Raw genomic sequence first — 8945 nt, 5'->3', positions numbered from 1 at the left:
AATAAAGAAACATTATATGTGGAAAATTGAATAATACTTTGTGGGTCTTTCGCTATTCTTCCACAAAGCCCTATGAATGCAGGGATAAAACTTCCATTTTGAGTAGCAGTCGAGTAAAGGTTCCCAAGGCCTCCCTGGGAACTGACATCCTACTTGACAAAAAAGAGACATTTACATGGATACCTTACACCCTTGTTGGCAAGCTAAAACATGAATGTTACCCAAGACAAGTCCCATCCTGGTAGACATGTTAAAACATGAACATTAGACAAGCAAGTCCCTGTCACAGTTGAATACCCCAACCAATGGGCGCAGGATAAACATACCACAAAGACATGCTCCTAAGGAAATCCTCTTATCCTTAAATCCTGATTGGTGAAATAATTTGGCACAGGTGTTTGTAGATCTCAGACTTAAAAAGCCCTGTAGGACCTTAAGTCAAGATCATGGTTCAGATCTGGAGTCTGAATTGTATCCCTGATCTATCAGTCTTGAGGTGTGGCATTCAATAAACTATTCCTGGTTGACTGAGATTGATGATTGAGTGACTTATGTGATGGTTCCCAGACCCCAATTGTAACAGAATATTGATGCACTTGTCACAATCAATACATGTGCAATTTGAAGTATGAGCCCTTACACACACTACAGAGTACAGCTAAGAACAAACTATCAGTATTAGTTCATCAGTTATAACAAACATGCAACTTGAATGCAAGGCGCTAATCGCTGTAGACACTGCAGTAGCTGTGGGATCAGCTATCTGAGCTATCTGGAGAGATCTTTCCTATGTGAAAAGTACAGTGGTGGCCTTTGGACTGTGGTAAGGATTCAGGGGGCTTGGCCATCTGTAGTGTCACATGAGGACTAGCTTTGCACTCCATGAGATTTTGTCATGCTCAGAAAAAACCTTTTTATTGATTGCTTGTGAGTTTTACATCATGAACCCCATTCCTATTCATCTTCCCATCCTCTTATATCTGTCCTTTGCCCTTGCAACCCTCCCTTCTAACACACATACACACACACACACACACACACACTCTCTCTCTCTCTCTCTCACACACACACACACACTCACACACACACTCACACACACACATACACCACATATGCACACAGGCACTCGCGCACTAGGAAAAGCAACATAATAAAGGAACAAAGCATAGGGAGAGTCATTGTAGAAGTTGCAGTATGTCACAGTGTATCACAGGGTAATCCTTCTGTCCACATGTCTTCACTTGCAAATGTTCATTGTAACGAGCCATTGGTCTAATTGAGGTCTTTGGCTTCTATAATACCATCCATATTGGATCCTCACCAGGGCTCCTCCTGGTTATCCTGTTGTTGCCCTGTGTCACAGAGATTCTACAGCTTTGGATCAGCAGGTCTGGCCCATTCACAAATCCCAAATGTTAGCAGATGATACAGATTTCCATCTCAGAGCCCTGGATTTGGGTCTGGGTGTTAGCAGAGCGGGTCAGCCCAGCGGCTCTCCTTTACTTGTGCCACTGGAGCAAACTCTCCAGCACTGCTCTGGCAAGGCCACCCAATGCGGAAATCAGCAGACAGCAGGATCAGCTTTCCTGCTGTCAAGCCCTCTGTCCAGCTCACCCCAGAGCCAGCTCCCCTGTACTGCCCAGTCAAGGTGCAGGGCCTATTCTCCTGCGTAGTATAGTCAGTGAAGGGGTAGGGTAGCTCACTCACACTCATGCCCTCAGGTCTCCTGAATTAGGACTACAACAGGTGGTGAGGGATGAGGGTGAGGGTGAGGGCATCACCTCTGAACCCAAGCCATCTTAGCAGAAAGTGGTTTGGTGGGGCCAGCTCTCCTGAGCTCTCACCCTCAGGGCTGGCTCACTCACACCTGTTGACCAGGACTAGTCCTTCTGTGCTGCCCAGGTGAGTGATGCAGCCAGCAAGGGGCAGGACCAGCTCACTGTTCTCCTGACCCCAGGGCCAGTTTTCCACACTGCTGCAGGTGGCAAGGAACAAGTGGGGGAGAAGGTATTACTCCCACACCCACGGCATCCCATGGCAAATGTGGTGGAGCCAGCTCTTCCTTGTTCTCACCCTCAAAGCTGGCTCACCTGTGCCCCCACCACCAAGGATCTGCTGTCCAGGACCCGCTCTCCAGAGTAATGCAGCTGGTGAGGGGCAGGGATAGCTCTCTGGAGCTCGGGACCCTGGGGCAGCTTTTTCGACTGCTAGAAGGTGAGGGGTGGGATGGAAAAAAATCACCTCTGTGCCCGTGCCATGCCACAACAGATAAGTGGTGAGGACAGCTCTCCCATACTCATGCCCTTTGGGCTGGCTCGCCTACACCCTTACCATCAGGGTCAGCTCCACTGGGCTCTCTGGGTGACAGTTGAGGCCACTGCATACAGTGAGGGCTAAGGCCAGTTCTGCACAGACGCTGAACATCCAGGTCATCCCTGGCGGTTGCCCCATCAAGGAAAACCACCCATTTTCTCTAATGATAATATGAGCTGTGGACATTGACACCAAGCCCTGCCACTCCATAGCCATGGACTCTGACATGGCCCTCAGAGGCAGCTGAGGCTGGGACCTCCCCATAGCCCCAGGTGGCAGGGCTGGTCACTCACAACAGACTATTCCTCTCTACTCTCGTCTCCTATCCCACCATTCTGTATGATGCTCAAACTGGTACACTTCTCCTTCTCTCTCATTTGACCACCACGTACTCACATTTTGTGGTGGCTCCAGCTGCAAGCTGGTGACATGGCTGGCAGAGCCCTGGGTGACACCCTCCATCCGTGTTGTGTGGTATGTGCAAGCAGTGTCTATGGCTCACCTGGAGGGTAGGTATATGAGTGGAATAAGTTTCTGTATGTTCTTCTCTTCCAGTATTGTGTTTGATTTGATTTAATTTGATTTTTTTTGTCTTTCTTTTTTTTTTTTTCCCCGGAGCTGGGGACCGAACCCTGGGCCTTGCGCTTGCTAGGCAAGCGCTCTACCACTGAGCTAAATCCCCAACCCCTTAATTTGATTTTTACGAGTCCTAGACATAAAACAAGCTTGGCCACAAAGCCAAGCATCAAGCTAGGATGAACAAAGGACTTCTCTCTGCTCTGCCTCTGGCTGGTATAAGAACAACACCACTAACAATGTGTCTCTTTGCCCATTGCCAGGGGGTTTTGTCCTGCTTTTAAAAACAGATGGTAACTCTATTTCCTTAGTGCACTTTTGTCTTGATCTTAGAAGACAACTATATAACCAATAACCTCAAGTGATAGGACTTTGCTTGTTCTTTTGATTAAGCTAAGAGGTTGGGTCTTGTGTGCTATAAAATGAGGTATAAAGATGAATTCTTAGAGCTAAGAAAGAAAAGAATGTTCTGGAGTTCAGTATGATGATACACTCCTGTAATCTCAGAACTCCGGACACTGACACAAGACAATTACTATGAAGTTGATACCAGGCCTTAGTGAGACCATTAAAAGTGTGTGGGGGAGGGGAAAGCAGCAGCATATCTCAGTAGTTTTAGGGACTGGAGAGATGTCTCAACAGTGAAGAGCACTGTGATATAAGTTCTGTTCAGCATCTACATCTGAAGACCTCTTCTAGAATCTGTGGACACTGTACACACCTACATCTACACATAAATAACTAAAAAATAAACTATTTAAATGTTTTTAATAGAAATAGATTTGTATCACGTACTCTTCCCTTTCCTCCCTGCAGGCCTTCCCATCTACTCTCTTCCTCGAGTTGGTGGACCCTTTCATTGATTGTATTTATTACAGATTGTGTGTTCAAATAGATATAAATACAAACCAGTGAGTCCCGTTTTTGTTGTTTGTGTGTATCCTGGTTTCTGCATGGAACAACCAATAATTGGACTTATCCTTCAGACATTTGTTGCTTGTAGATATTTGTTTAAGGGTGAGAGGTCATGAAACTTTCCTCCTTCTATGTTAATATGTCCATTGACTGATATTGCTATTATTCTGGTTTTGTTTATAAGCCTCTTTTAGGAGACAATTTCACTGTAGACTTTCTTGTTATTCTGGATTTTACAATCTCTGTACCCACTTTTCTGTGAGTCTTCTAAACCATAGGTTTGCCAAGGTTGTAATGAGGGGTTTCCATTACTACTGAGCTCCCTGTGATCTGTTCATCTCCTCTTTGTGTCCAGTGGTGGTTTTCTACAGTAGCTTTCATTTGCTACAACAAGAAGCTTCTTTGATGAGGGGTGGTAGTTATACTTATCTGTGAGTATAAGGATATGATTTAGAATATAGTAAGGAATTATCCTGGTTTCACAAAGTGGTGTCAGTAGATACTTTTCTAAGGTCCATGATCTGACTAGCTCTGGGAAGTTGGCTAGGTTTCCTGCATCAGGCGTGATTTCCTTCCTGTTGAGTGGCCCTTAATAGTAATTAGACAGCTCTTGGTTTCCACCAACATGTGAGTGCCACTTTCTGTATCTGTATACATATCGTGCCATGCTTATAACTACCATGGTTCATAGGACATGTCACAGGACTGTTTGTTTCTCTCCCTTGACAGCTTGCATAGTATTTTTAGAACCACAGAAATAGGCTTTCAGGTCAGATCCAGCTTGAGTCATCCAAGTTGAGCATCCTAAGTGTGTGAAGATGTCTCCAGCAATAGGGGTCAACCTCAAACCCTGAGAGGCAAACAAGAACTACATCTATAGTCTATATTGTTTTAGGAGTCACTCGGACTATTCTGACCAACCCTTCAGACAGAGCTTTCTTACCTCTGACACTGGGGATTTTGTTAGTGATCTAAACAGAGCATTATTAATAAAAGAAATAAAAATAGTGAAGAAATACTCTAGCTGTTGGGGAAATGCAAAATGCTGAACAGTGTTTATAGCCACCCCATTTCCAATAGCTAAAGAATGACTTAAACATTCTTCAAAAGCTGAATGAATAGGAATGTGCTCCAGATACACAACAAAATACTATTCAGCAGTAACAAAAAGGAAACAATGAAAATTTCAAGTAAATGGATGGACCTAAAAATGATCATATTAAGTGACTTAACCTAGATCTAGAAAGACAAATGCCACATGATCAATTCCATCTTCAGTTTCTAGCTCCAGGTCCTCATACATGAGTGTACAACATAGAATAACCAAAGAGACCAGGTGGTTTAAAGGGATCATAGATAGGTAGGGGAGGGGCTGGGATGAAAATAGCAGGAGGCAGGTGATGTGAAGTGGGACACTGAGTAGTGGGACAAAGCTCCAGCTGAGAGTGTGGGAGGAGGCAGGTCAAGATAGAAGGAAGGGGGACAAATAACACCCAGGTTGTTTGAAAAGCCTCAAGAAGTCATTTTGTATTGAAAAATTATACAAAGTACATATAAATATATATATACACACAAAGATAGATGAAATAGAATGATAGAGATAGGACGAGATAAATAGAAATAGATGATTAGATAGATAGATAGATAGATAGATAGATAAATAGATAGACAGATAGAAATTTTAAAAAAGTTAAGCCATTTAGGCTGACAACGAACCATAGACTAACAAAAAGTAATTCATAAAAAAGGAGCCCTCTGGAAGTTTTTTAATGGGAAGCATACACAGCTTTGATAAGAATATGTCTGCACATTTTTATTGTTTGGCTTGGCATTTCAATGACCATTCTTGTCTGTCTTTTCCCCTGGAATGTAGTGTAATCTTGATTTCCAGGCACGTAAAAAGCATCTCTTGAGTTGAGAGTTACATAGCTCTTGATGAAAAATCATTCTTTTTTATAAAATAAAACAAAATAAAACAAACAAAAACAAGGAAACTTGCTTAATAGAGTCTTGGTTATTCAGACAGGACCTACAGAGACAGGACCCACACATTACAGAAACATGTGCCCACAAAGACACATGTTAATCTGGGAACATATTTCTTTTTAAATGGGTCTTTCTCAGTTTGCTTTGGAAAGTTCTGCAAAGCATCTGTAGGTTTCAAGGCAGTTCAAAGTGGGCACAGAAAGGAATGAGATTTAACCCTCTCGGCCTGGTGCCCACTATTCGCCCTGTGTCTCAGAGGAATGTGGACTCTATCATGCTCAGCAGATCTGTATAGTAGCAAGGGAATGTTACAGTGAAACGAGAGACTGAAGCAGGTCATTCGCTTTTGTTGAGCTTCTCCTTCTTGTCAAGCCACCAGTTGTAGCTCTTGCTTGTCACTGGGAGCCTATCACAAAGCCCCCTCTGTTATGACACCGCACCTGAAACTACCACCAGCCAGCCGAGCATAAACAGTAAGGTGGAGCCAGCGTCCCAGAGCTCCCCGTGCACAATAGCTTCTGCTGTCATGGAGCCACAATCCCTGGCTCTTAGGGTGGTATATTTTTCCTCATCATATGCATGACAGAAAGTCTAATGGAGCCTGGAGTAGCTTTTAAGATCCTATAAAATGGTCTGTTATCAGTTTCATCGGTGTCCCCAAGATGTCTCCCTGTATGTCAGAGAGCCCACAGTGGGTGTATTTACAGTCATCAGGTCAGTAGGGAGTAGAAAATAGCTGAAAGGATGGGGGGGGCGCTTTTAGCAAACCAGAATACAAGCTCACTGCTATGGCCTCTAGTGATGAGTGAGCGCTTCTTCAATGCCACTGACTATGCTCTACTTCAGTCTTCACAACTGAAGTATAAAATGAACTGGTATGTCTATTTCTTAATAAACAGTTTGATCTCTGTCCTTAATGACAAAAATCTTGAAAACCTGACATGATTTTATGTCCTAGGTTGGGGTACATAATTTTTAAATTACACCATGGAGAAAAATACAAAGTTAAAGAAACCTGAAACAACCTCACACGGTCATGTCTGTCATTTTCTAAGATATAAACATTATGGTAAAACTGAAAAGACATTGTAGGTGCTTTAAAGCACTTTATTTAAAGGTAATAAAGTACTTTATTTAATGTGCTCTTCAGATAACACCTCAGTCTGTAGCTCAGGCTGGGACTCACTATCTAGCACAGGTAGTTTCAAACTCATGGCAATCCTCCAGCCTCAACCCTTAAAGTACTGAGATAGGAACGAGCTTGCTGGGATAGACTGGAAAATTTTTTACAAATCATTTCTTTTATTTTCTTCATTGATTTATTTACTCATTTACTTTACGTCGTTGTTGCAGACCCCATCCTCGCCTCCCAGAACCACCTTCACAAATACCTCTCCCAACTTCCCCTCTTCTCTTCAGAGAAGGAGAAGTGTCCCTGCCTTGGGTACCACTCCACCTTGGGATATTAAGTTGCAGCAGGACCAAGTGTGGACCAAGTGGGACCTCTCCCACTGAGGCCAGACAATCCTTATGGGAAAGGAATCTGAAGGCAGGCAATGGAGTCAGAGACAACCCCTGCTTCAGTTGTTGGGGATCCCACATGAAGATCCCCAACAGGCTGCACATCTACTATAAATGTGTAGGGTGCCTAGGTCCAGCCTCTGCGTGCATTTTGGCTGGTGACTCAGTTTCTGTGAGCCCCATGCTCCTAGGTTAGTTGGCTCTGTAGGTCTTCTTGTGGTGTCCAACTCATTTCTTTTATGTTATGTTACTGAGTATTTGGTTGATTTTGTGCACCATATATGTGTGCTCTGCCTGCAGATTCCAGAAGAGAATGTTTAATTTCCTGGAGCTGGACTTAGGGTAGTTTTGAGCCACCAGGAAGGCAAACATGGGTCTTTTGCAAGAACAGCAAGCTCTCTGAAATGCTGGGCTAACTTTCTATCACCCTGGAAAAGCCTTTGGTATGTCGACACTCTGGATGACCTAGATATTATAGTCTAATAACTGAACTGAAACTATTTTCACATGTTGGTTCCTATTAACACTCCTGGAGCTCCTGAAATCTTTATTTCTCCTCTTGAGCTTAGGGCTTCCTCTTACTTTAGGTTACTATTGGACATAGCACACAAGGTCATTTGTACAAACTTAATTTTGTGTACCATTCCCAGTTAATCTGAGGATCCTATTGTTTTGCAGGGAAGGCACTTAAATTAGATAAGATCATATCATCTAAGGCATTCCAGTGAGATGCATTTGACCAAGGTGTCATTTATGAGTAACAGCATTCTCTATATTGCCCTTAGAAGCCACTAGTCACTTCATGCATGGCTCCTGTCATATAAGTCACCTTTCCTTTCCTATCTAGTATGCTTTACTGTATGCAAGTATTTTTTTTTATTAACTTGAGTATTTCTTATTTACATTTCGAGTGTTATTCCCTTTCCCGGTTTCCGGGCAAACATCCCCCTAATCCCTCCCCCTCCCCTTCCTTATGGGTGTTCCCCTCCCCACCCTCCCCCCATTGCCGCCCTCCCCCCAACAATCACGTTCACTGGGGGTTCAGTCTTAGCAGGACCAAGGGCTTCCCCTTCCACTGGTGATCTAACTAGAATATTCAATTGTATGCAAGTATTTATGGTCCTTCTAAGTGGCATGAATGTGGAAGGTTCCAAGGTGCCCACAACCCAGCTTCGCATGTACAGGGTGTAGCATTTCCTTTCTGGCTCCTCAGAGACCTCTCTAGGAACACAGGGCTCAGCACCTCTCTCCATGAACACAGACCTTTGCTTCCATAACCTTCTTCTGAAGTTTCAGCCTCCCACACTGAGGGACTCCTTTGTGAGCCTTGGGAAAAAAGGCCTTCCTCATTCCATGACTTTCCCCTTGCTTTTTCCCAAGGGGATAGACTTCAAGACACCATAGTGGTATAATTAGCCAGTTTCTTTTTATCCTGCCTTTCTCTTTCTTCTGGTCAGTGAATTGAGCACAGACCCGACTATCTGATTGGATAGGGGAAAGAAAGGTGAGATTCAAAGTGGAGGAGGGTAATTTATACTTCAAATCTACTATTCTGCCTTTCATGACCAATTACTTTTTACTCAGAATAATGCTCAACAATTTAGCATCAACTTATATAATGCTCAAATGTTTGT

The 8945-nt window shown here is 43.5% G+C and overlaps 1 non-coding gene across 1 annotated transcript; it reads right to left on the bottom strand.

Moving 5' to 3' along the window:
- Positions 1-3013: 3013 nt before the first annotated feature.
- On the bottom strand, positions 3014-3157 carry LOC120102647 (small nucleolar RNA SNORA48). Its single transcript, XR_015687347.1, has one exon. It is a non-coding gene; the product is annotated as a small nucleolar RNA SNORA48 (small nucleolar RNA).
- Between the last annotated feature and the right edge of the window lie 5788 nt (positions 3158-8945).

Source organism: Rattus norvegicus, chromosome 4, assembly GCF_021556685.1.
Source record: "Rattus norvegicus strain SHRSP/BbbUtx chromosome 4, alternate assembly SHRSP_T2T, whole genome shotgun sequence".
Taxonomy (NCBI): Eukaryota; Metazoa; Chordata; class Mammalia; order Rodentia; family Muridae; genus Rattus; species Rattus norvegicus.
Note: the sequence above shows the minus strand (reverse complement) of the source record. Positions and strands in the feature narration are given on the sequence as shown.